Consider the following 25720-nt stretch of genomic DNA (forward strand, 5'->3'; position numbering starts at 1 on the left):
TCAAAAGAATTTTATAACCCAGAAATCAGAGAACAAAGTAATTTTTGGTCTATGGAGTATGAAAATGGAGCTCTTGAAGCATCCCATGTTCTCTCTAGAGGGTTGAGTTAAATGGATAGGATCTCCATCTAGAGGCACAGAAAGGCAACTACCACGTAAAGCAGTCATTTCCAGCACTAGGATGGTTTCGATGTGTTGAAAATGTAGGTGCTTACTTATCTCTGAGGTGGAGGAACCCCACATTTTATTGCAATTTCCATTTTACTATAATTAAAGAGAAGAGATATAATTTAATGAAATTCTGAAACCATTCCAGTTAGATATACTTGTAGCAAACAGTCTGAATACTGACATATAACTAGACTGGGGTATCCACTGCACAGAGACACATGCTCAGGCCTGAGCTTATCCACTGCAACCAGTATGATCTAGTCATCACTTTGGATATGATCCAGCTCAAAGTGTTGTTTCAGAGTAGGTTGTAAATGGGTCAGAAGAGTGGCTGGTGTCATCAAAAGGCAATAAAACTAGGGACTAGCTCATGCCACACACACATTTATTTCATCAGTGGACCTATGCTGAAATCATACTTGCAGAGGTTATAGGCTAGCTAGAAAAGGGACATCAAAGTGAGATTTCAGTAAGCCTCTTCTTTTTTCCTCCTTGTGCTCTACCGCTGTTGCTGGAAGTTGACTGAAGCTCCTCACACCAGTCAATCCCAACAAGACAAGTTTTATCTGACTATAACTATCTTCTTCAAGCACTTTAGATGAAATGCTCATACCAGAACTCTAAAATTATACCTATCTTCAGCCATGAGAAAGGTTCCCTTAGCAGAAGGGTTATTTAAGCTTCTGGTTAAGATTGAATTGAAAATCAGTAGATTCCAGGATATATTCTCTGAAGGAATAGTACCATGATAGGTAAGTACTCCCTCTGCAGCCCAGCATGAATTGAAGACACAGTACTTCATTATCCTCATATCAGCTATCATGCCTGTGCTATTAAATAGAAAAACCTTATGAGAGCTACTCAAAGTCCCTGGGTGACAAGTGGCAAAGCTAGCAAAAGAGAAGAGGATTCAGAAGGCTGACTGAAACCAGCTTACAATTTGTTCTGAATACCTAGAGCTAATGAATAACAGAAATGCATCTCTTATTTAAAACACGTATGGGTAGTTCTTAAAAAAATATCAGTAGACAAAAAACTAAACCCACATTATTTCTAGTTTTTCCTGTTTTAAATTACTTTTTTTTTTTTTTTCCTGCTAAAGGCTTAAGGAATATTGGTAATGAAATAACAGAGAACTACAATACAGTACAGGGCGGTATCTCAGAGAATTGTTGATTAACACCCTCCACCTGCCAGTGAATCCAGAAAAGGTGTTGTGATATTTCAGTGAATCTCTGCAAATCTCTCCAAGTCATGGAGGTCCTTTTGGGACTCTGAATAAACCCGTGGAGACTCTCACTCTTCCTCAGAGATTTTGCAGCCTTCGGTAGTGTCTCTGACAGGAATATTAACATACTGAGGGCCCAGAGGGACTCTTACTGAAGTTAAAGAAAATCTTTCCTTTTCCCTTAGCTGGAAATGGTGTTAGTACCTTGTGTTTATCAGTGATTTCCTTATTCACTCACTTATGATCTAGCAGACTCACTTGTGATACCTCTAGATGATCCTTGAACCTGCTTTGGAAAGTACCCAGTTTCTTTGCTCAGCAAATGCTTTTAAAATTCTTGTTAAGTCTATCATGATCACTCTTACGTGAAGTTCTCAAGAGCTTGAAAATCTAGTCTGTTCTGCTTCTGTGTCCATTAATCTTGGGGATTTTTACACATCTTCCATTTTACTTAACAGCTTACCTAAAATGTAGATTATAAGCACAGATATAAAGGGAGTTGGCTCAAATTCTTTGCAAGAATTTAAACATATATTGAACTCAAGTTCAAACTTGTTTCTGAGAGGGCAACTAAATCTTTTTTTTTTTTTTTTTTTGCCTGTATTTCTGCAGACCGTATTTAAGGCAGTGATAATGAATTAATGAAAGAACTGATTAGTTCTTCACCTTACCAGAAAGGAGTGGTACCTAAATTCCCAAATCAGAATCCATATTTCCAAGTCCATTCTGCAGTCTGAAAGAAGTTTGTGAAAGATGGAGAGATGCTAACAATACTTAAAGAGATATTTGTAAAATGTTTGAATATCTGAAATGAAGTGTTTGCTATAGCTAATCATAAACATGTTGGTCAGAGCTATGAATGTTTACTGTGAGCCTGCATGATCATCTCCCATTTTGTGGACAAAGAACCTCAAAGATTACATGTTCCTGGCCAAAGGAATGAAATATTTATTTAGCAGTTTTTCTGCAGCATTTATGTTCAAGTTACTACATTATTATAGACTCTCTAAGTCTCTGACTGTGTTATGTTTCACTAAATGACTGCTACCTACTTTAATTACATAGATTGTAGTTGCAGAGTAATTGCATTTTTACTCCACTACAGTTTTAAGAAATCCGTGTCTAATTCTGGCTATGACACATGGCTCCAGGTATTGGTCTCAACATGCTGCAGTTACACTTAACAAGGTAAAATACCTTAGCTTTGCATATGAATAATTCACCATGGCATTAAGAGAAGCCCTATCCTATGTTAAACAATAATGTCATGTTTAACAAGGTTAACTTAAAAACAGGGAACTGGGGGACTTGTCTCTGACCATGTACCTTCTGTTAAAAATATATTCAACATCACTGGGCCAAGGAGACTAAAATGCATAAGCAAATACTCTTAATCTCTCTTCTCATTTTGATTTTAAAAGAGACATCAAACTTTGACCTCTCTTGAATGTTTGCAAAAAGAAAATAGTGGGAACATTTGAAATGCAAGGTTTCAGAAGTGCTAATTGTGATTATTTGAAACCAAAACTATTAAAATGAGACGAATAGGTAGATTTTGAAATTCAGACTTCTAGAGACTGCACCATTATATTTACTGCATGGGAACCTCTTTTATGTCACGGCAGAAGCACCATGTCAGCTTCACCAAGACTATTGCTAGAATGACTTCACTTGCATGAAGTCAGTTGCTCTCCCATTTCTGGTCTTGAGGACCTCAAACCTGTTTTTATTAATATCCTGAAATTCCATAATTATGCTGTAGATTACTCTCTCACTTCCTTTCCTGTTATTGTCTGCAAGTTTGCTGTTTCTGCTTCCTTGTCTCAGACCACCTTTCCACAGCAAACATGTCCGAGGAGAAAAAAAATCTACTAACTAATATATTTTGTTTCCTGAGGTTTTACTTTACACTCATCTTCTGCAGTGTCATTTACATGGTCCAGTTCTCTCAATCTAATTCCATCTTTACTTAACAACTCTTTAATAGGACTAGATGGTAGAGCAAACTTATGGGAAGTGAAATACTACCTAGATAGGAATACTATCTAGGGAACAATCTCCCCCATAAAACTGCTGAGTCCCTGGGGTGTCATGACTGAGATTAAATCCCTCCCACTGTGTCATGCAACAGCAGCAGAATCACTCAGCAACAATTGCTGCATTGCAACGTGCCTCCACGCAGCACAAACCTATTTGTTGGACATCAGTACGTGCCTAACGAAAGACACATCAGGAGGTGCCGGGCAAGAGAAAAGAGAAAATAATAAATGGGGTGAAAGTAAGAGGGAGGAAATGGGGACAACACTGAGGTGTGAATGAAAAAGAAAAGAAGTTAATGAGGAGAAAGCAAGAAAGGGTGAATGCAAGAGAAATGAAGAGTTCTGCAAGAGCATTCCCTTCGGCTCTTTGAATTGTCACCCCTTATTGCCTGTTTTCAGAAGAAATTTCTCCCTGACCCTAGTTTCAGTACCTGTCTGTATTATCCCATGCCAGCCCACAGAGAGATCGGCTAGCATTCCTTCACGTCTTGTGCATTGAGCAGTACTGTTGAAGAACTGAAGTGACTTGAAGATCTGAAATCTCACCTCCAAGGGTTATTCAAATATTTAATTTCTTAAATCCTGCTGCCATTCACTGAGACTTGGCCTCCATAACCTCTTTGGAGAAGAGGATAGAAATTATTTTTTCAAAAAGTTATCCTTTTTTTCCCTAATTAGGAATTCCAGTGTATTCAGTTTTCCTATAGAGATTATTTATTTTCCCCTGTAAATTGCTTTTGTTGTTTCCTGTGCTGTTATCTATGTTGTGGTCATGAATTTATTTCCCCCTTGCCCTGTCATTCTTTTCTTGCTCAGTTCTGCAGCAAAGCAGCTTGGGTCTGGGACCATTAGTGACCAATTCCATGATGGATCTGCCTCCAAAAGGTATGAGATTCAGGCAATCAATCAGGATTAAGATGTTTATCTCCAGGTAAAGCTGACATTTCTCATAGGGAGGGTTTCTATATTTCTGCCTGTGATCCCTGAGGAAGGTAAAATGTTCAAAAATTCAACAGAAAGATATTACATAAAGTAAGCAGTAAGGGAAACTGTGACCGAAAACTGGGGACCACAGGAGCCTGGTTCCCCCAGCGCACCATGTCCCTGATGTCTCAGATGAACTGGCAGAGGCACAGTTCAGCACAGTGGAACAGCCACAGCTCTCTGTGAAGTCATGTCTCAGGGACTTGAGTTGTCTTGGTATCTTTTTTCCCCCTCTCCTGGTTGTATTACTAAATGCTGCCTCTGCATCTCCTCTCCTTAACAGCGACACTCCTCCCTCAGATCTTTGCAGTGGCTCTGCTTTAGAGAGAAACAGGATCTGGGACAGACCCACATCACTCTTCTTGTTCATTCCCTTTTCATTTTTCCTTGCTGCCTGGTGCAGCACCTGGTTAGCCTTCAGCCTCTCTGGTCCTTCTCATCTTGTTCTCCACCTCTCCGCTGTTCAGATCAGTCTTCTGACTATTATTTTCCTTAGGTTACACTGTGTTGTTTTTCTCATCTTCTGGTCTAACAGTTACTCCCTTCACTGGCAATGCTCAGCTCCCATTTGTCTAAGCGCTTTAAACTGCAGAAAGGAAAAAAAGATTCATGCTGTCTCATATAAACCTCCTAGCAGGTCTAGCAGGAAGCGATGCTGTAATGACACACTACGGTGCTGCTCTCCCACTCGAGATGAATAATGGGTGAGGCTGACCAGTGGCTCTACCAGACAACTTACAGAAATAATCCTAAAGTTCATCAGCTTTTCCCTGAAGTTTCTAAGAAACTGTTATATCAGTACTGACTGCTCCAAGATCATGATAACCAGTTTTGCTCCCTGTTTGAGAATTATCAGTGGGTCAGACTATCTTTTATGTAAGAGAAGTAATGAAAATTGTTTTAGATGAGAAATGCAGAACACCTGTGAGTGGAGAATCAGGAGACACAACCAGTCAGGACTGAGGCGTTCTGCTGATCTGTGTGTTTGATTATGAAGCGAATCAGATTCATCCAAACACGAATTATTTTTAGTAAATATGAAGAGTGGTGTATTGTGAGGGTAGTTTGTAGGGACGACCTTACAACAGCAGAGGGGTGGCTGTATATTTTAGCAATGTGAAAGTATCCAGTACTAGCAGAGCAATAACAAGGCTGAGTGGAACAGAAGTTGGTAACTATACCTAATTTGTTCACATATAATAAACCATTATATAGACAATGTATGTGTGTGTTTAATTATTTCTTCATAAGCAAATTACACCAATGCAGACACCGCATACAGTAGCAGTGAGACCTCCTAAGTAGGAAAGTAGAATCAGGATGGGAGAAATTATTTTCCCTTGCTGAAGTTTTTGGTTCTCTGAAGCTCCCAGAGTTTGAGGCTGAACAAAACCTCAGTAATGCCATGCTGATTTGCAGATGTTGTGTACCCCAGTCATATTTGTCTTGTGATACTCTTTGAGAAGTCTATGGCTCAAAGGCGCATTTCACAGCTCCTTGCTCTCAGTCACTCACACTATAAGCCTGTGACTTCAAAGAGAGATCTGAAAGGAAATGTTTGGAGGAAAAAAAGAAAGAAAAAAAAGAGAAAGATTGTGTGCTTGTCCTTTTTTTTTTTTCTGCTCATGATATAACAGGCTTAAGATACTTTGGTATAACTGCTTCTCAGTGGGTTATTTCTTCCTTCTTACTTTACAAAGACCACAAAAAGAAATTGTCAGTGAGGGAGAAAACAGCTGCGTGATCCCAATCCAGATGCCGTCATCTTAGAGTGGGCTTGTTGAGGAGCAGGCAGATGACTATCCATCTCTAAGCAGGCTCCTTTGGTCGAGCTGGAATGATGGCCAAGATAGTGACTCTCAGGTTTTTTCATATCAGGACTTTCGGTAGTAGCATATGTAAAAACATATACTGCTCCCTGCTACATATCCAGTCATATAGTAAATAAGAAAATTCTCTAAATGTTGGTGGCATAGGCAACATCATTAAGATGACATTTTCTCTTGTTTCTAAGCGTAAATGAGGTTCAGTTCTAAATTCAGTCCATTTCAAGGATTTAAACATGTTATCCATAACATCAATGTCCTCCACATATATGAAGTCCTGAATGGCTTTCATGAAGTTTCTGAGGTGTATCTTTTGGAGGGGTGGGGTGGGTATAAACTATATGTAAAGTAGCATTAGAGGGGGTTTTTTACATTTTTAATGAGTTAATTTGGATATTTTTGTTTTAGTCTCTGATATGCAGTGCAATCACATTGAATGTTTGATGCACTGAAAGACACTGAATAGTTAAAATGAAGACACTATTGTTTGTAGAAAGGCATAATGGAGTGATTTATAGTCAGGTTAATGTTTAACCTCTTAATCTTTCTAATGTTATGGTTAGAAAATGACCTTTAAATGTAATTATCTGCTTCTTTACATTTACTACTTCACAAATGAGCATTTAAAAATGTCAGTCATCTCTCTTTACAGAGATCTATAATAATTTTGTATCCACTCATAATGATACTGGTCATCCTAAGCAAATGCCACCCAACCCACCATCCCACTGAGAGCATCATTTATTCTCTTCTTAATTGTCTGAGGTTTGCCTATCTCAGACCATGTAATTCAAGGGATAGTGTCCTTTCTCCTTTACCCCACCATATATTAGAAACATTTCAATCTTAATAGACTATGGTTTTGCATCTAAATGAAGAGCCTTTTAGTAACCCAGGTAGTAAAAATCTCAGTAACTAATTAGGAATGGGTGGCATTGTCCTGAGTAGAGACTTATTCCAGAAAAGGTTCTATATTATTAACGTTTAGACAAATAGAAAATAAATCTCAGGAGGTAACTTAGTATGGATTCTACATAAGATACAAACTATGTCAGTACATTATCTATACTTTCATATCAATTTCTAAAATGTTTGGAAAAGCAGACAACAAATTTTATTTTCTTTTTATGGGGGATACTGTGGGGGTGTGCTGTTTTTGAAAACAGTTGCTATTGTGACTGTCAAGTACAACAGAAAGTTGAAAATGATATTGGTTTAACTAAGTGATCAGGATGGGCCCTGTATGAATAGATGGCAAGGAAATACTTATCAACAGAGTGTCTAAAAGTATCCAACACCCTGTCTCATAATATCAGCTAATATGATTGATGTTGACCGCTATCGTCAGCTAGGTAGTCAACAGATAATGACAGCACAATTAGGTCAAAAAATATCTGGGTATCTTCCTGTTTCTCATACTCCTGCATATAGGAATAAGAGTCTCCATGAGGGCCTGGGAACTCTGCTGAGACAGGAAGTGAAGAGTGGTACCATTGCTGCTTCATTTCCATCAACAATCTTGCTTATGCATCTAAGACCTGACACAAGGGATGTCTCAGTTATCCACACAGGCTGGAAACAGGCAAGAGACAAAAGAAGTATAAAGGATGTGGAAAAGTACAGGACAATTCCTTACTTACATCTTACATAGAAGTATATTAATTTTTTCTTTCGTTATCTCCAAGGTAGGTATTGCAAATGCATAATCCATTTAGATCAAAGATAGCATATTTGAATTGCATCACCTGTGCAAAGAAGATCAAACATCCAAAAGATGGCATTCCCAAATAACACAGTTATATCTGGTAATAGGACAAATGTTTTTTCTAGCCACTCCTGCTAGGTTTTGTGATTTCGTTATTTCATACCGCATACTTCTGCACAATCTGTTTATAACTGAACATAGTAACACAGTTCATAGTTATTTTCAACTACTGATTTGGCAGAGAGATGAAGATAACCGAACTCTTACGCTTTTCTTGTGAGAATCTCTTCTTGCTGCCTTGTAGTCTTCACAGGTGAAGGGTGTTTGTTGCTTTTCATCAATGGACTGGTTTAGTGCTCCAGATAGTGAGAAACTGATGCAATTTACCTTGAACTAAGCAGAGCCAATATGCCTTAAACTCCCATGTAAATACACATGGACTTCAAACACAAATAGAAATTTGAGTTTCAGTCATTTTAGCAAATTTGTCATTGTTGCACATAGCTTGTGATACCTCTGTTCTTTCAATCCTGGGAAACTGGGTGATGTTTGAGAACAAGTAAATAGTGATCTCCTTTATTCTGATGCAAAGAGTATACTCGTACTTGGCTGAGAATAAAGACAATGTAGTAAAAAGAGGAAAAGCTCATAGGTTTCGTAGTTTCTCTTTTGCAATCTTATAATGCATATTTTGCTTCTGTGGTCAGAAAGTTCGATCTACCTGTGTTTATTATGGTCCATATAAAAATAAAGCTTATGTAGAAAAGTTTTGGTTTTTCAAGGCTCTATACAGGAGGTGACAAAAGGTGTTTGAGATTTTTCTTTCTGAAAGGAAATTTCATAAAGTAGTTTTGAGACAAGCAAACTGACAAAGGTAGTAGTATAAGTGATGGGAAATGCCAAGGAGTTTAGTGTTTCACTTTAGATAAACAATTGGCTGTTAGAATGCTCATATATGACTTAAACCTATGAATTCAAGACTGCTCATAGGAATGAGGCATTTCTTGTTCCCAGACAGTCAAGACACACAGTTTGTAGCTTCCTCTCTTTCATCACCTTCGAGCCCAGGAAAGGGACCTTGGAAAGTCTCCTGGGACAAAAGGTAAATGAAAGCTCTTTCCAGCCTCAAAAGAACATTTTGAATAAGAGCTTGCTATGAATAAGGTATGTTTGTCCCTCCCTTCCCAGGCTAAAACCAGTGTTGAGGTTTAAGAAGTATTTTGAATTCTTGGGAGGTTTTTTTTCTAAATGCTTTTGGCAGCTATGAGAGAATCAGCCCACATGATTTTGCCTCACCAGCCTCAGTGGTTAAACACTGTTCTGACTGATGGGACTATTTCCAGTGAGAAACTGGTGACACAGGACAACCACTTGCTAATGAAATTTCTTTTTTTACAGGAGTCCTGTCTGTTTCTCTTGACAGGTCTGAGCACTAAAAAAGTCTGTCCCTGGCAGGCATCCTGAAGGGGCCTCTGTGCTCCAGAAGCTCTCTCCTTGATTTCTGCAACAATCATGTTGAAGTGACATCCATTGCCCGCCCCCTCTAGCCCAGGCACAGCCTCCCATCACCAGCTCAGCCCTTGACACTGCAGCTGGGGAAGTGTCTCACATCATGTATTTTCCCCTGTATACTCTGCAGCTGGGAGCCTTGGGGAAGGACCTCACTAACCAAATAGGCTGCTGTGCCCCATCTAGTGAGCTTAAAAGATTGTGTCTCATCCTTCTTGGCACTGACATGGTTGTTGTTATCTTTGGGGACACTGGGCATTTACTGGCTAATGGCTTCCTTTAGGAACTCTTAGCTCTTGATACCTTAATTTGAACTAAGCATAGTATGGTGAGCCACTGTATAGTTTCACTGAATTTATGAGTGAGCTTCAACTGGGATTGTTTCTGGAGCTGCTGGGCAGGTCCTTACCCTGCCTGAAGCCTTGTGCCGTAACCAGGGTATTGATTAAGGAATAGTTGTGTCCATAACAGGTAAATTATAAAATCATAGCAAAGGTATATGGAATGATCTTCTGGTCTCCAAAAGAGCTGAAAATGTACTTATCTCAAATTAAGTTTAATTACAGTTCTTTAAAAATGCATTACTTCTCCATTGAGTACTTTTGGCAGATTAGACTTTGTTATTTGTACAGTTTCACTTAGACTATTACTAAATATTTGGCAACAGATACTCTCCAGGATTTCCCACTTCCTATTTTCACTGTGGCAAACATATTAGTTGGACAGAAGAGGTAATTTTAAACAGGTACCTTCAAGGAACTTGCAGTATAGCCCAATCAGCACAGCTAGCTAAGAAGCATAGCCCATCTCTTTCTACTTTGAGAATATTCAGAAGATACCTGTGTGCCTTTTTCTTTCACAGGACACATGTAGGAAGTCTGTGAACAAAAAGCAAATGCATCCCAGTGTCAGATATCTCTGGCATCTGCTCTTCCACACAGCAGGAAGGTTCTCTTTTGCATTGTGTCTGATCCTACTCAGCTCAGCTGACACCATTCCAATTCAGTATTGTTTCCTTCCTTTTAAGGAAGGGAGTTGAGAGTTTTCCTTCCTTCCTTCCTTCCTTCCTTCCTTCCTTCCTTCCTTCCTTCCTTCCTTCCTTCCTTCCTTCCTTCCTTCCTTCCTTCCTTCCTTCCTTCCTTCCTTCCTTCCTTCCTTCCTTCCTTCCTTCCTTCCTTCCTTCCTTCCTTCCTTCCTTCCTCTCTCTTACAACCTGGACCCTGATGTTTTATTTCCATTGTGTTGCCTTGGTTATCTCCTTTTGTTCTATTTTTATTCAAGGGGTTGTTATATCACCAATAGTGACAGTAGCTATTCCAGAAGATACAAAAGGTGGTTAGGACTGATCACTATTCAAGCAATTATTTTTCCTGCTTCCTTAAAAGGAATCTGTTCTGCAACAGATTGAAAATCAAAATCCCATAATGCCTGCAAAGCATAATCTCTCTCTGTGTGTATATGTATGAAATGCATATTTATGTTCTATTGTAGTTTTGTTATTTCCTAACCTTTTTGTTCTTTACTGGTATATTTCTTGATACAGTTGATCTGTATTGCAATTTCCCTATTTATCTGTCTTCTTATCGTGGTGTACACAAGGGTTTTGGACAGAACTGTGAATATTAGACAAAGGACAGTAAATCCAATATAATCAAATTATATGGGCTAATCAACAATAACCGGTGTTTCTGTCAGAAAGTGCATACCCTTTGAATGTGCAGTGTCTCTGATGTCTCTTCCTCTATACTGTTTGGTTTTGAGATTCACAGAATTAATCTGAGCTCCCTCTGTAACTAACAGAGCTATCTATTCATGACAAAAATGCACAGATAATATTTGCTTGTGTTAGATTCACTTCATCTGCTCTGCAAACATGCTATTTTTTTTGCAAGTTTATATTCTTAAGAATGAATTAAATACCAGGCTGCTCATGAAAACAGCAACCACTTGGAGGATATTACAGAAATTTCATGAAGTGAGTTGTGAATTTCCACCCATCAGCATTGGCAGTGGAAGCCTGACTCAGAGAGCACTGAGAGCAGGGGTCTACTGTATAGGCTACATTACTCATCCAAACTCCAATTTCAGAGTCTGAAATCCCCTGGTAAATTGCTCTGAAAAAAAAAAAAAATCAATAGGTCAAAAGCCCTGTGTATGCCAATGGCAAAACTGCTGTTGCTTTTGGTAGGTTCAGGACTTTTCTGCAAAAGGAAAAAAACCAGGATTGGTGTCTGGGGACTAGTCCCAGTTGATTGTTTTATTGAATCCAGAATTATATTCTTCTGTTCCCTGCTGTAAACTGTCCTGGGATCACGCTTGCTCTCCATCACTTAAAGAGAAAAGTCTGTCTCCAGTACCCCTTTGTAACATTCAGAGTGCCCAACCAAGTGTTTCCTCCTTCTGAAGGACACCTCTTCCCTTTTCTCCCCTTAGCACAGGGTCATGCAAAGCTACCTGGGGCTGTGACTGTTGCCAGGCAGTTGGCACACATAATTTATTGCAAAACAAATCTGCAAAGTATAACATTGGGTTCATAGTTGGAGGCTAATGGGCTTCTGATCATCCCAGAGTTGTAGATGCAGTCTGCTTTGCAGACTTTTTCCCCCGGTGTGTTTACTGGACAGTGCTTCCCCACTTTTAAACACCTGCTGCAGTTTGCCCAACACATTTGGTTTATGGCCAAATGGATCTATGTATATAACCATTTTAAGTTCATCAAGTAACATGGAATCTCTCACTGATAAAAGTGCTTTGTAAATAACAGTCTAGCAAAAGCATCATAACAGAGAGCATAGTAATAGTATTACGAACAGACATGATAAGCAGCAGAACAACTAAGGAATAAAATCCCATTTTTGCCATTTACCTATTCTGTGGAGGAGATGTGGATAACAGACATTCCTTTATAAACTATAAATTAAAACTGTGGAAATAGCTGCAAGGAGAAGAGCTACTGGGATGGGATGGGATGGGATGGGAAGGGATGGGATGGGATGGGATGGGATGGGATGGGATGGGATGGGATGGGATGGGATGGGATGGGGGAGGTCCTGGCAAAGAGGAGGTCATCACACTACAAACAGAAGGAGGAGAAAGAAATTATGACTACCACGACCAAGTGTTTCTCTGAATAAAAGAATTAGAAAGATCTAAATATTCACCATTTTTACTCAGGTTTTGTCACTGAGTGAATAAGTCAAAGGAATAAATAAATATCAGCAAAACAAATTGAATTTCCCACATTCACCCTCCCACCTCCTAAAAATGAAAAACTATGTTCCCTGTAGCAGAAACATTAGTACTAGATTCAGACTTTTCTTTAGCTCCTTTATGCCACTCCTGTGGTGTAGGGTAATGGAAGAGCTTTCAGGCAACTGAATATTTTCCCTCTGTTGGAAAATCTCTGGGTGACTTAGACCCAACATTTAAAAACACTTAAAAATGTGAATAACTTCAAGATACCACAGGTGGCCAAATCTAATGGTTCAACACAAAGGGCACTAATTAAAGTCCTCTCTTTGTACAAGGAAAGGCAAAAGGCAATGCTATATATATGTTTCCCTCTCAAAAAAAAAATCAATGGAGACTACAGGAAATTTCTAAGAGAACGGTTAGATGGAAGATTGGTTCTTTCAGTTCAGTTACTGAACCCATACAGAGTGGCAGAAGCCATGTAGTATTCCCAGGGGCAACTGGGCTTTGCCTGCAAGAAAGAAGGGATAAGAATCACCATTGGGAGAAATGTGGTGTTTTTTCCTTCAAACTCACATTGCTTTCTGCCCTGATTCTCCTAAGTGTTACCACTGTGGTGGTGATGGCTGTCATCCAATGGGCAGTGGCTTTGGATAGCTCCTCATTTCACATTAGCCATGAGATAAAAGGTATGTCCAGGGAGACCTGTGTCCAGCAGATCAGAAATATCTGTAATCTAGCAGAGATTTCTAATAAGAAAATACTTTTGACTGGTGACTGAAGCATCTTGGAAAGTAGTCTGAGAGCAAACCATAGGTCCAAGATCAGTGATAGAGGGTATACTGTTTGATAATCTGAGGTACGCAGTCTGTGACAGAAGGTTGAGGGAAATGGGCTTGTTCAGCCTGAAGGAGAGATGGCTTTGAGGTTACCTGACAGCAGCCTGCCAATACCTGCAGGGAAGCTACTGAGAAGATGGAGCCAGTCTTTTTATAGTGGTGTGTGGTGGGAGGATGACAGAAAACAGAGATAAGGTTTTGATGTGATTTAAGGAAAAAATTCTTTCACCTTGAGGACAGCAATCAGTGGACCAGGTTGCCCAGAGATTGTGTACAGGTTCCATCCTTGGACTTTTTCAAGACACAATGGTTAAAACCCTGAGCAACCTCTTCTGCTCTTGACACTGACCCTGCTTTGAGTAGAAAGTTGGAGTACAGACCTCCTGAGGCTCCTTCCACATGAGCTGTTCTGTGCTTCTGAGGTTATGTGATTCTAGCATATGCCATGAAGTTCACAGGTACTATGGACCAGGGAAACAGGAACACATATACCTTTGTTTAATATTGAGTCTTATATTATGAAAGCAACCCACATGATTGTGCAGAAAGCAGTCTGGGAGTCTGGCAAAAGCACACTGGAGAGAAAAAGGAATCGGCATAATCCTTGGCTTCTTACTCAGAGGTGACACGTACAAGTCAAGGCTCCCCCTGCAGCATCTGGTCTGCCCTAGAATTAACTGCCCCAGGGTTTGCCCAGGGGAGTCACCAGCCTGTACCCTACAGTGTGGGATGTCTGCTGCTTCCCAGGAGCTGAAGCTAAGAGATTGCCCCAGAGAATCAGAAAGAGATCCCTCCCTGCCCTGATTTCCACAGCTCTGACCTGTTGTTGACCATCAGGTACCCTTTGCAGCCCGTCTAAAAGAAAGGGACCCCAAGGATGGATGGAAAGGCCCATAGAGAGCAGCTTAAGGAACACAGATCAGACTTCTCCAGTTCTACCCCACTTCCACAGTTTTCCTGGTGCAAGACACAATGTGGGCAGGACATCTATGATGGGAGCAAAGCTATACACTGGAGAAACTTAACCACAAGAGTGACTACTCAGGTATATACCTCAGCTCATATCAACATAAAAGGCCTTTAAGCACAGGTGTATCAGGCTCCATGTTTGCCCTTAACCCTTATTTCTTTCCTTGCCCTATCACAAGTTCACATACCTGTTGTAATGAAGCAAATAAGAAGATCCCAAGCTCTGTACTGTCCTCTAAACAAGTGCTAGCTTATGCATAAGCTAGAGAAATCACTGTTTTAACACGCCCTAGCAGTCCTACATAATACTAGTGAACAGAATCACACAGAGGTAAGCCTTTCTATCTCTATTATTTGATGTGCATCTTTTCCCTCCCCTCCAAATTGTTTTTGCCAGCAACAGTGCTGTCTGTCTCTGATCCCAAGCATGCAAACCTTGAAGGAGCAGCTGTTTCCTCTCTGAGTATAATAACCTTGACATCAATGCAGTCTGCAATGATGACTCGGTTTAGGTTCATTTTTCAGTGTAAAGGCTCAGCACAGAAGCATCAAGAAGCTTAACCACATACAGTTTGACCACAAAGACTTGCAGGAAAGTAGCCAGGCTTATTGTATTATCATTTCAGCTGTTAACATGGTGGTCCTGATTTTCATCCATCATTGAAGAGGATAAGAGCATACCAGTTCAATCCATTTGAAGAATAGTCCAAAAATGATACTCATGTTCAGTGAACAGTTACCTCCATAATTAGTCCATCTCTAACAGTCAGATCAGCTTTCTCATTTTTTGGCTGTCCTAATAGTATCAGAAATATACTTTTCAAAATGCTTGAGTGTGAAAGAACTGTGAGGATGTGTCAGGGCAGAACCATTACATTAAAAGTGATGATTATATTGCACACTGTGACACATAGCTTTGAAGGAACAAGGGTTTTGCCATAAAAACAATGATTTAGATTGAACTTGTCTGGAATCAGTGTCTGTCCCTGAAAAATGTGGGCGCAACACATCACCCCGACCTCAAAGGTATCTCAGGCACCCAAATACTATTGGTTATGGCAAAGTGTTTCTCATTTTCCATCTGTCCGTTTTATCTCTTTCTTCTGCTCCAAGTTTATTTTGCAAATCAGAGCTGAAAGATTTACAGCATGGGTGGTCTCTCACTCACATTTGAGCAATGTCAGACACAATAGGTCTTCAAGACAGCAGTGTTAGTAAATAACTACATGGCATGCCACAGTTCAAGGTACAGGAGGGAGCTGGAGTTTTGTTCCCCTTTTCAGTTACTTGTTTGTTTCCAGGCAGGACATCCAGTGAAATGGGAAAAGACTGAGTTTGGTTTTAGATCTGTGTTTTCCCATTGTTACACAGAACCTATGTTTGCTGGGAAGTGGTGGGATTTTTGGTCACATCACTTATGGCAGGCATTTCCATCTACACACACAGAGCTTTTGCTAAGGGAGGGCTAGAACAACGCTCAGAGGAAAAAAAAAGGAGAAAGCAGGGTCTCAGAAAAGAGTAAGGAAAGATGAAAGGATTCATTTAGTGCAATGGAGCTGAGCTAAAACCTGAATCAAAGACTTGAAATTATATCAAGAAGTTGGTGTGATCCTGGCAAAACTGGCCCAAGAAAGACTTCTAAATAATAACTGATTCATGCTTATCATTCCCCTTCTCTTTCATCTTTATATGCTGAAGGTAAGTGAGGCCTTATTCCATATTGCTATGTTCAGTGAAACAGTACTGAAGTGAAACAGTACTTTCTTGTTTTCACTAGAAAACAAGAACTGGCAAGAACCTGACAGGTTTGCAGTATTTTCCTTAAAAACAGCAAGAAAAAACAAGAACCCCGCTACCTCCAACCACCATCACCTTCTTTATATATTAAACTACTCTGGAAACATAATCTCTTCAATCCTTATATATTACAGCCTCACCTGCCTTGAAATGGGAGCCACTGGCACTTTGATAAATGGACTGTAAAGTTGCTGATATTCACTGTAGCTTCTTTAACGCTGCTGTATACTCAGTCAATATGCAGCTTTGTAACTCTGCAACAATTTAATTCCCAGTGAATCACTGCAAGGGGAATTCAGCCTCCTGCAGAGAGGGTCATTGGGGGGTGGTGTCTCTTTCCTCCCTTGTCAGGATGAAATTAAGCCAGTACCACAAATTGTTTGATCAATCTACTAAAAGATGAAGCCCTAGCAAGTCCTAATTTTAAAGATGAACTTCCATCATGCCCCAGAGCCAGATTCTAGCACCTCTTAGCTTTTCTATGTGTTAGGTGTCTAGCCTGCTTAGGCATTTTTGTAAGCCCCGTTAAATGACTTTATACATCTTGAGGTACATGAATAACTCAATAATACATTGTCCTTAGCCTGAAAATAATCCCAGTGCTGTCAACAGGACTGCTTGTGAGCAGAATTTCAATTCAGTCTGCCCCACAGGATCTGTATAAAGTATAGTATCTGTAAAAGCACAAGATGGAAGTATTCTGGGACATTTTCATCCAGTCAAAAAGTACTGGAGAATATCAGAAGGAAGATTCTATGGGGAGGAAAAAAACCCAGACTTAAAAATATCTTCCTTTCTCTAGTCGCATTTTAAGTGAGGACTTTCATCACATAAATGTGTTGTTAGTTTCTGGTTAGTGTTTTAATTCATCTTTAAACTGTGGGTCTAGCACCCAATATTAGCATTCAGCTTTTTCTGAGTAGTGAGAAAAGATTACTTCTGTGTATCTGCAGAAGTAGGCTAGCTAATTATCAGGGTTTCATTTTGAACAGCTATTTGAATATTATTGTAATGACAAAGGCTCACAAACCCAGAGAAGATTTTTCTCCCTGATGACAGCACATCTCAGGCACTGTTTTAGGAGGTCAGCTCATGACTCATCCAGAAGATGCTTTACCTCATTACTTCATGCAGGCCTTTCCAATACAGTTTTCATGAGTGCTCCAGAAGATGGATCTAATGAAAACAAGGATTTAAATATTTTTTCTCTTATTGTGTATTCACAGGTAATTCTATATGATATACAGGTGTTTTAAAACACAGTTTCCTCTTAAAGACTTTCCACTGCACTTTCACCCCTTGTCAAAATTGCTAACATGCTTTTAGCTTAATCTTATATTTCACTAAAGAGTCTTTAAATTGCCTGAGATGTTCATATGAAGAGGAAAAAAAAACCAGTACTGAGGCAACGGGTAGATATTGCACAAATGTTGCAAATTTGAATGTTACAGTTAAGACACTATAATCTGTCACTATTCCAGTCCTAAAGAAATGTAAAAATCATTGTTTCCAGAAAGGCTACATCCTTGCAAAGGTGGAAAGCAACCCTGAAAGTTGGGCTCTCCTCAGCCAGAATGTAAGTGAATCATGTCATAGAGTCCCCCTGTCCCAGAGGGGACTTACAGGCTTAACACCTCTAAAAGTCACTGTTGCTCTTTAGTACAGGGTCTCAGATTTGTCAGATCTCATTTATTTTGAGAAAATTATCATGTCTCTCCCAGGGCAGCTACTGTGGAAAAAGTGAATTTCTACAATTTACACTGGTGACGTTCTTTCTTACAGCATCATGTGCTCATCTTTCATGTTTTGCCTAAGTACTTTTATCACTGAATTATTTGCTCAAAAATCATATTCAGTTGTGGTCTGGTGTATACTGGAATCTATTTCTTATCCATGCTTTGGTAAAGTATTTCTGCATTGCCTTCCTGACAAAATTCTGCTGCTATGGATAGTGCATGTGTCAAACAGCAGTTGGTGATCAGAGAGTGGCGTGAAAGATGGAGCCAGTAATATGATGGAAGAAATGTGAGGAATGATTGTGCCTCCATATGGCAGAGAGAATTTGGGATGGTTCACTGCCAGATGTGAAACTGTGCAAGGAGTTTGAACTGTTCAGAAAAGAGAAGCACGAGTATAGTAAAGAGAGAAAGAGCAATAATTTTTGGATGAAGATGAAATAAATGATAAGGGATATGTTAGACAGTAGCAGAACAAAAATAGGAATATAGTAGAATACAAAGAAATTAAAGATGAAAAAAACAGGCCAAGAAGAGGCACAGTAAACCAGAACTGAAAGCTGTTTACCTTGTGATACAAAGAGAAAGAAGTAGGAAACAACATTCAGAGGGAGACACAGATATAAACTAGATTTTTAAACTGTGTTATTGGCTAGTTTGTACAACAGGCAGGGTATGCTGATATTTCTGATTGTAGGAAGGGTGGTAGATGATAGCTGCACAGATGAACAAATTCTTAATTCCCTCCCTTCAAAAAAAAAAAAAAAAAAAAAAAAGTCCCAAACTCTTACCTTGTGTTAGTATTATCAAGATTGCAAGGTTAATTAAATTATAGAGTAACCCTAGGAGATCAGAATTTAAGAGTGTAGGAATTGGTGCTGGGAGAGCACCTGGTATTCATGCAACAAAACCCTAGCTCTATACCTAGTATGATGCTTGCAAAACCTAAATTTTCATCATTACTCATTAACATTTACTGTCCTTTAGAAAAGATATTGGAAAGCATAATGCATAACACAGAAGGAGACGATCAGAAACATCTCAAATAATTTCTACTTTTCTTGACCAATTATATTTTGACAGCACTGAGTAGGTAGTTTTTAGCATGGATACCAGCTAGACTGTGTCATCATAACCATCTCTCTTTTGCTTTAAAATATCTATCAGTGATTCCACTTAGAGAAAAACTCCCATGAATGTCTATACATTCTGACTCATTAATTCATCCATTTCCCTAACTGGTCCTCTGATGCCATTTGAATTAAAACTGCTGAAAATATTCCAAACACATTTGCTTCCCTAAAGATTGTTTGATGCACACCACAGTGTGTTCCAACAGTTGTATCTACTAAGCTGTGCACCAGCTCTCTCTTTTGTCGTTTGCCATCCTCCCTGAAGATTAGCAAAGATAAGTTATTTGGGTTTTGATGACTCCACAGGGCTGCTTTCAAAGTGGCATTTTTATTTCATGGTCTTTTTTTACTCAATGAAAATATATTTTCTTCTGAAACAAATTTCTGAAACACATTCTGCCTGATATTTTATTTTCCTGTTAATCTTTACTTCCAATTTTTTAGACATTCAGGAAATGAAAGTGCCAGTTCTGAGATCTGAGGGGCTGCGGTGCTTAGAAGATGTTTAAGAAATGTCTTCTCAAATGGTTAGTGTTCTTTGGTTTGAGCAAGTTTTCTACATTTGGCTGTTCCTTCTGCAAACATTTGTATAAACTTTCTGAAGAGCTCTCCAAGTCCAGAGAAAGCCTCTAGCAGCAAGTGCTCCAGTCTGTCACTTGTAACTGCTCCATGCTCTGTCTCCAGTTCCAGTCCTTCACCATTAGTGGTGCCCCAGTGAGCTAAGGTAGTTTTTTGCAAAATGATACTTGTGTCCCCAATTTGTTGAGCTCTCAGATCATGTCAGCCCTATTCAAACACTCTTTCTACCTGTTACTGAAACAAGTAAACAGAGACACCAGATATCTGAAGGAATCTATAAACCCTGTAACACGTGTAAACCCTCAGTTATCTGCAAGCACATGGCAGCAGCATTCAGCAGTGCAAGTGGTGTTCTCCGATCACTGACTCACTCCCTTAGATCTTTGGCACGTCAGTGGACAGATGCCTAGTAGAAAACCACTTGGTTATTTCCTCCTTCCACCTCTTCTGGCCTTTTAGGTATTGTGTGAGCAGGGGCTCTACCATGCCCTGCTCTTCTTCTGTTACTCAGCAGTCTGCCAGACTCTGCTGGGAATCTACTAGCTGAGATTCCTCAACGATTTCATTGTCTAACATTTACGTTCTCTACTATGTGATATTTCAGAAGAATTTGAAGCAGGTTGCCTCACTGAAGTGTTCTTTACCCTGAACAGTCTATGTCTACCACAGATCCTATTCTTTCTATGCTTATTCACTTTTTTGTAATATTTTCAGAGTCTCAAGAATTGCTCCAGATGATCATCACTACATGTTACATAAACTAAAAATAATTAATAGTTGCCCAGAAAACTTGCTAAACTCATGGTCTAAAATCTCCTTTATGAGATTATTCCATTACTTAACAACATTATAAATACTTGAAATACCACTTTAAAGTATACCTTCAATGGAGAAGCTCACAGCTTTAAAGAAAGCTACAGTTATCACATTCCTTGTGAGAAATTGTACATTGCTGTCACTAATTTGAATCCTTTAAAAATGTCAAAGTATGGGTGCCCATAGTAGTATAATTTTAATTGTTGTTTTCAATTTCCTGGCATATCTGATAATATTCAATAGGAACCTCAGCAACTTTCTCCAAAGAATATTCCAGTTAATAGTAACACTGGTTCATTCACTTCACAAATAAACACTTCTCTGGTTTTTTGAACCCACTTCTGTGTTAGTGGACAAAATCGTGTGCTGAATAGCTGTCATTTAGTATTCATATTCCTTCTTGACAATAGAGCACCCAAGAATGTGAACCAAGATTTACCTGAAAAGAAGCAGCTGAGCTGCCTTCGTCCAGGTACTTCTTTAGCAGCCTCATGTGACTGTTACACAGATTGCCCTGTTTGGTTATTGGGACCACCTTTAGAAGGAACAGAGCTGCATTAGAAAGTCAGTGAGGAAAAGGAAAAGATGCATGCCTGAGTCCTCAGTGACAACAGTTTCTGTTTTCATGGCAATATTGATGACGATTCATTGTGCACAAGAAAGGGCAGGGTAATTCTCTTTAGCAAAGTTCCAAGGAACACAAGCCACCACAACAGAGATCTTCAGTCATTCCAGTCCAAATATTTTCAGTGTGGTGGACTTCAGGGTTAACAGGAAAGAAACCATTCTGGATTGTCCCAGGAAATTGTAATGTGCTGTGTTCACCACGTGCCTACAAACAGGAGTCATATTTTTTCAGCATTGGGGTAATGCCTGTCTTCAGAAAAATCCAAGGAGTGATAAGCCATGTTCACTATTACTGTTACAGGCATGCATTGGCACATGAGACATTTCCAGGATAAAACTGGAAACAGATTGATAATGGAATAATGTCTAGTAGGGGGGTTGACCTTTGAAGAGCAGCTGACAAATGTCTAAGGTTTCTGAACTCTGGCCTGATCTGGTCATTTCACCTAGTTCTGTTGACTTGTTTGTTTATCAGAACTGTATACAGGATTTTACAAATTGCAATTAAAATTACTTTCAAATCTATTTGTAAATAGAGAGGAACGGGGTGAGATATTGCAAGTGATATGTGTGATATATGTCAGCTTAGAGGAGATTTCATCTCTGTTGGCAAGCACAACTGAGCCTGCTACCTTCATGCTTTAAAAAGTATGCACTGACTGTAATGGTGATGATAACAGACTTTACTGACATTTTCAGCCTTGTGAAGGGTGAGAAATGAGCAGTTCCCTTTTCTGAAATTTCATGAGCCTACTCAGGATTCTCCACTCCAGGATTATGCAACCAAGTTGTAGGAAGTAAAGAAATAAAGAGTGAGAAAATGTGAAAGTCAAAGAGGGGATAAAATAGGAAAAAGTCCTTGTCCATGGATAGGAATAAAAGACATGCAGGTGGAATGGTATCATGACAAAGGTGCAAGGGCTTTGCTGTGCCAGCATGCAGTTTAATACCTGGCTGCTAGCAATGGTTACTGGTTTACTGTAGAACAAAAGAAGGGTGGAGGAGAGAGAGTTTTCATGCCTATAGCAGTTGATATTTAGTTCTGGTACCTAAGTAAGCAGCCTCATCTTCAGCTCTGCAAGGAGTGAAGACAGAGAGGTTCCTTCACAGTGATTTGGCTCTTCAGAGCTCTGAATTAGCCTCTTGAAGTCTCTCCCTGCTCTCTCTTAGGCTCCTAACCCAAACACCTCAGCTGAATGCCTGGGGATATGGAACATAAATCCCTATCATGCCAAAGAGTGAACTGTGCCATTTATTCTCTGTTACCCAGTTTAATCTTAGGGAGTGTTTCAGTCTCTCATCTTTGTCTTATCTCCCCTCCACAACTTATTGTGCAACCTTGTCTGGAGAAAAATGACAGTCAATCAAGTATGTTATAAATACCTCGAAACAAGTGGAGTAAACAATATGGCAATAAAGCTGACCAGCCAGCCTCCCTTGTGAGATGCTTTTTATTATGTTCAGCTGCAAGTGTCATTTCCCTAATGTTGCCCATTCATCTTGTGCTGGGTTACAAGTCAAATCTGCATTCACTCGTGCTCTCTTGGGGGTGGAGAGACCTAGCTCATGGCAGATAAACTGTGTCATAAAACTGCAAGGGTTTCCCCATAATTTTTTCTCCTGAATTTTTGTTTTGTTGCTATGGAGTAGACAACTGCAACTGGACGTTCCTCAAATGCATTGCCTTGGCATGTCAGACAGCTATGTGTCGTTTATTTGAGATGCCAGAGCAATAGCAGAGGGATTCAGGGTGGGGAATAAAAGCTATGGTATAGTCTAAGCAGTCTAAGTAGTGTGCAGTGGTAACATAGTTGAGGGTAGACACAGGAAAACCTACTGGTAAACTGAGCAGTGTAAATTTGCTGGTACACCACTATTGCGGTAACATTCACTGGGGAGGGAAAAGGGTATATTTGTGTGTTTTGTGAGGGGAGGGGGAACAAAAAAATGAGAAAAATTCAAGCACATTACTGTAGAAGATAATAGTGGAAATTTCTATGAAAGCAGTTGCTCAATTTCTCACCCTGAGTCAAACAGAGGCAAAAGGTCAGTGACTGCAGTGATGGCAGTTCAGTATCTATTTCAATAAGCAGCAAAGTGTCTTTGCCCTCTTCAATCTTTTGACATGAAGAAAGAGTGATTTGATTTTTAGCACTTGAAACTAAACCACGCCCAGCTCTAGAAAGGTCAATAAACCTTTCTGGTTAATATATTTCAGAAATCCAAATCAAAACATCTAACTAATCTCAAATCCTAAAGCAGATACTTCTACGACTCCACAATATTTACATCTTCTAATCCTGGAACTACAGCAGGCAGAACCTTTACGCTCTTTACTGTAGAAGATTTCCCGCTCTTTGTTTTCCTGTTGAGTCATGAAAAATTCCCTGCTAGAAAAGATCCAAATGTAATTTACATTCCTTTTTTCATACCATGGTTCAATTATGGTTTTCGTTACCTCAAAAGTGAGCTTAAATGCTCCCTGTTGTCCAACAAGTAAGTGAGTAAATAAGTAAGTAAGCAATTTAACTACAAGGGAAAGAAAAGCTGTATTCCAACATTTACCACAAAGTACTCTAAGCAACTGTTTCCAAGCTGTATAATGGCTACACTGAGTTAAGATTTTTATCTCTGAATATTTCAGATAAAAATGTCTTTCATGTCTTCTGTCTCTACCAAGGCTTATTTAGTTGACCTATTGAGATATCAGACACTGCCAATGTCTACTTTGGAGAAAAGGCTTTCAGCCTTCGTTAGAACATTAGATCTCCCAAAGATGTTTTCTTGAAAAAATATGCTCCTTCTCTGCACCGTTGTGTACTCTAAGGACCTTAGCTTAGTCCTACTCTGAGGATGAGGCAGGAAGGCTTGGAGGGGATAACATATTGGCTTTTGTAGCTGAAGGTACTTACACTGACATAATTTCAATTGTTAATAGTGGTGAAAGGATGTGTCCAATCTATAACTTGAGGTAATGTTTGGCAACTTGAGCAATATGAATCATGAATCATTCATTAACTGAGTAACGCTTTTAATTAGTTAGAATTATTTTTAAGATGTCCTCTGTTATTTTGTTGTGTAATTTAAGATCACAAGCATTATTTTTTGTATGTTTGAGGCTTATATGCAATTCCCACAAAATACATTATTTGCTTTAGTTCAAACTCTTTTTTACTTAGGGTAAAGACTTTGGAAATGGTGGAGAGCCTTAAAAGTGAAGCTTGTGGTATCTCCCCAGTTGTATACGAAGTGCCATCCCTGTGCTACCAGGTTTGAGAGCCATGATGCTGAGACATCAGAGGCTGTGAAGAGAAGTTAGTGAGGCATATGTCTGCTTGGTGTTTCAGATCCTCTTTGGCAGTAAATAGGCAGAGCTACATTGAAGCTAGCAGAGTCTTACTAGCTAAAAAAAAAGTGACAATATGGCTTTGAGCAGGGCTTCATTCCACTGTCAATAGGTTTCCAGGCTACCTACCACTCAGCCAGACACCACTACATTCAAATTAATTACAATACTTCTTGGTTGCTCCATCAAAAAATCTCAAAGATTATGTGACTTCAGGACATGGTCTCATTATGTTGTCAGCCCAAAATGGAGGGGCTTAGGCAGAGGAGCCCATCTTTTCAGAGATATAAATAGTGCACCTTTTTATTCACTGACTTAGGTTCCATTTTTCTTCTAGTATATCTGAATAAATAACTGAGAAAATCCCCTCTCTTCTGCACAGTCCCATAGCTAACATTTTAGTTGTACATGCTCTCTGTGTCTCTGGAGACACTCATCCCCACACTCCATCACCAGAGGAACAAAGACAAAACTCCAGCTTCCTGAGAGAGCACTAAGACATCTTTAACTGCGTAATAATTGATGTTTTTATGGAGTTCCAGATCATTTACTGATATTGAACACTTCAGTGGCTTAATCCTTCCTTGCACAATGTGTAGACAAATAGCTTGATAGACTTCATCATTCATGAAAGGCAGACAGAGCAGGCAAGCCAGCATGAAAATATTTTAATTATACTTTGTCAGAAGTATATCACAGGAGATAAAAGCACTCTTCCTTCACCACTTTCGTTTGGGGAATTTATCCAAGTCTATATTTATTTACTATTAAAAACTACACTTGGGTCTAAAGACTGGACTTCCAGAAGCTAGTAGGAAGAGAAACAAGATAAAAACAAGTATAAGAATGAAGGTGGCACGACACCACAGACCTTTAGGAGAGCAGTTCCTTGCTTGAGACCAAGCTTGGAAAAGAAGAAACTTCCTAGAAAACCGTGTTATGGAAAAGAAAATAGGACAAATCTCATGTTTCATTAACTCTTTACTTTATGTAAATTTAATATGCGACAATACTATGCAGTACCACTGGACACATATCATCAGGGTTAACTCACTGCAGAACCTTTCCATTGGTAGATGTTCTCCAAGCTAGTATATGTTCTCCAGGCATTTCTCCCTAGCTTCCCCAAACTATATTTATAAAGTAAAATTGTCTAGAAATACAAATGAATGACACCTGGGATTGATAAGGAACATAGAAAACTGGCTTTCTGATTAAAAAAAA

The 25720-nt window shown here is 39.3% G+C and overlaps 1 protein-coding gene across 9 annotated transcripts in view; it reads right to left on the bottom strand.

Moving 5' to 3' along the window:
• Positions 1-25720, bottom strand: part of CHRM2 (cholinergic receptor muscarinic 2) — a 103012-nt gene that overhangs the window by 16123 nt on the left and 61169 nt on the right. For 4 of the 9 annotated variants that reach the window (XM_074826023.1, XM_074826025.1, XM_074826027.1 and 1 more), the window contains one exon: positions 17286-17435. The exons of 3 other annotated variants lie outside the window; for them this stretch is intronic. The gene's annotated coding sequence lies outside the window, so the exon portion shown is untranslated. Of the gene's footprint in view, positions 1-17285; positions 17436-25720 lie in introns of those variants that run through there. 2 more of the 9 variants (XM_074826024.1, XM_074826031.1) reach the window with 2 other exon arrangements.

This window comes from Strix aluco, chromosome 5 (assembly GCF_031877795.1).
Source record: "Strix aluco isolate bStrAlu1 chromosome 5, bStrAlu1.hap1, whole genome shotgun sequence".
Classification (NCBI taxonomy): Eukaryota; Metazoa; Chordata; class Aves; order Strigiformes; family Strigidae; genus Strix; species Strix aluco.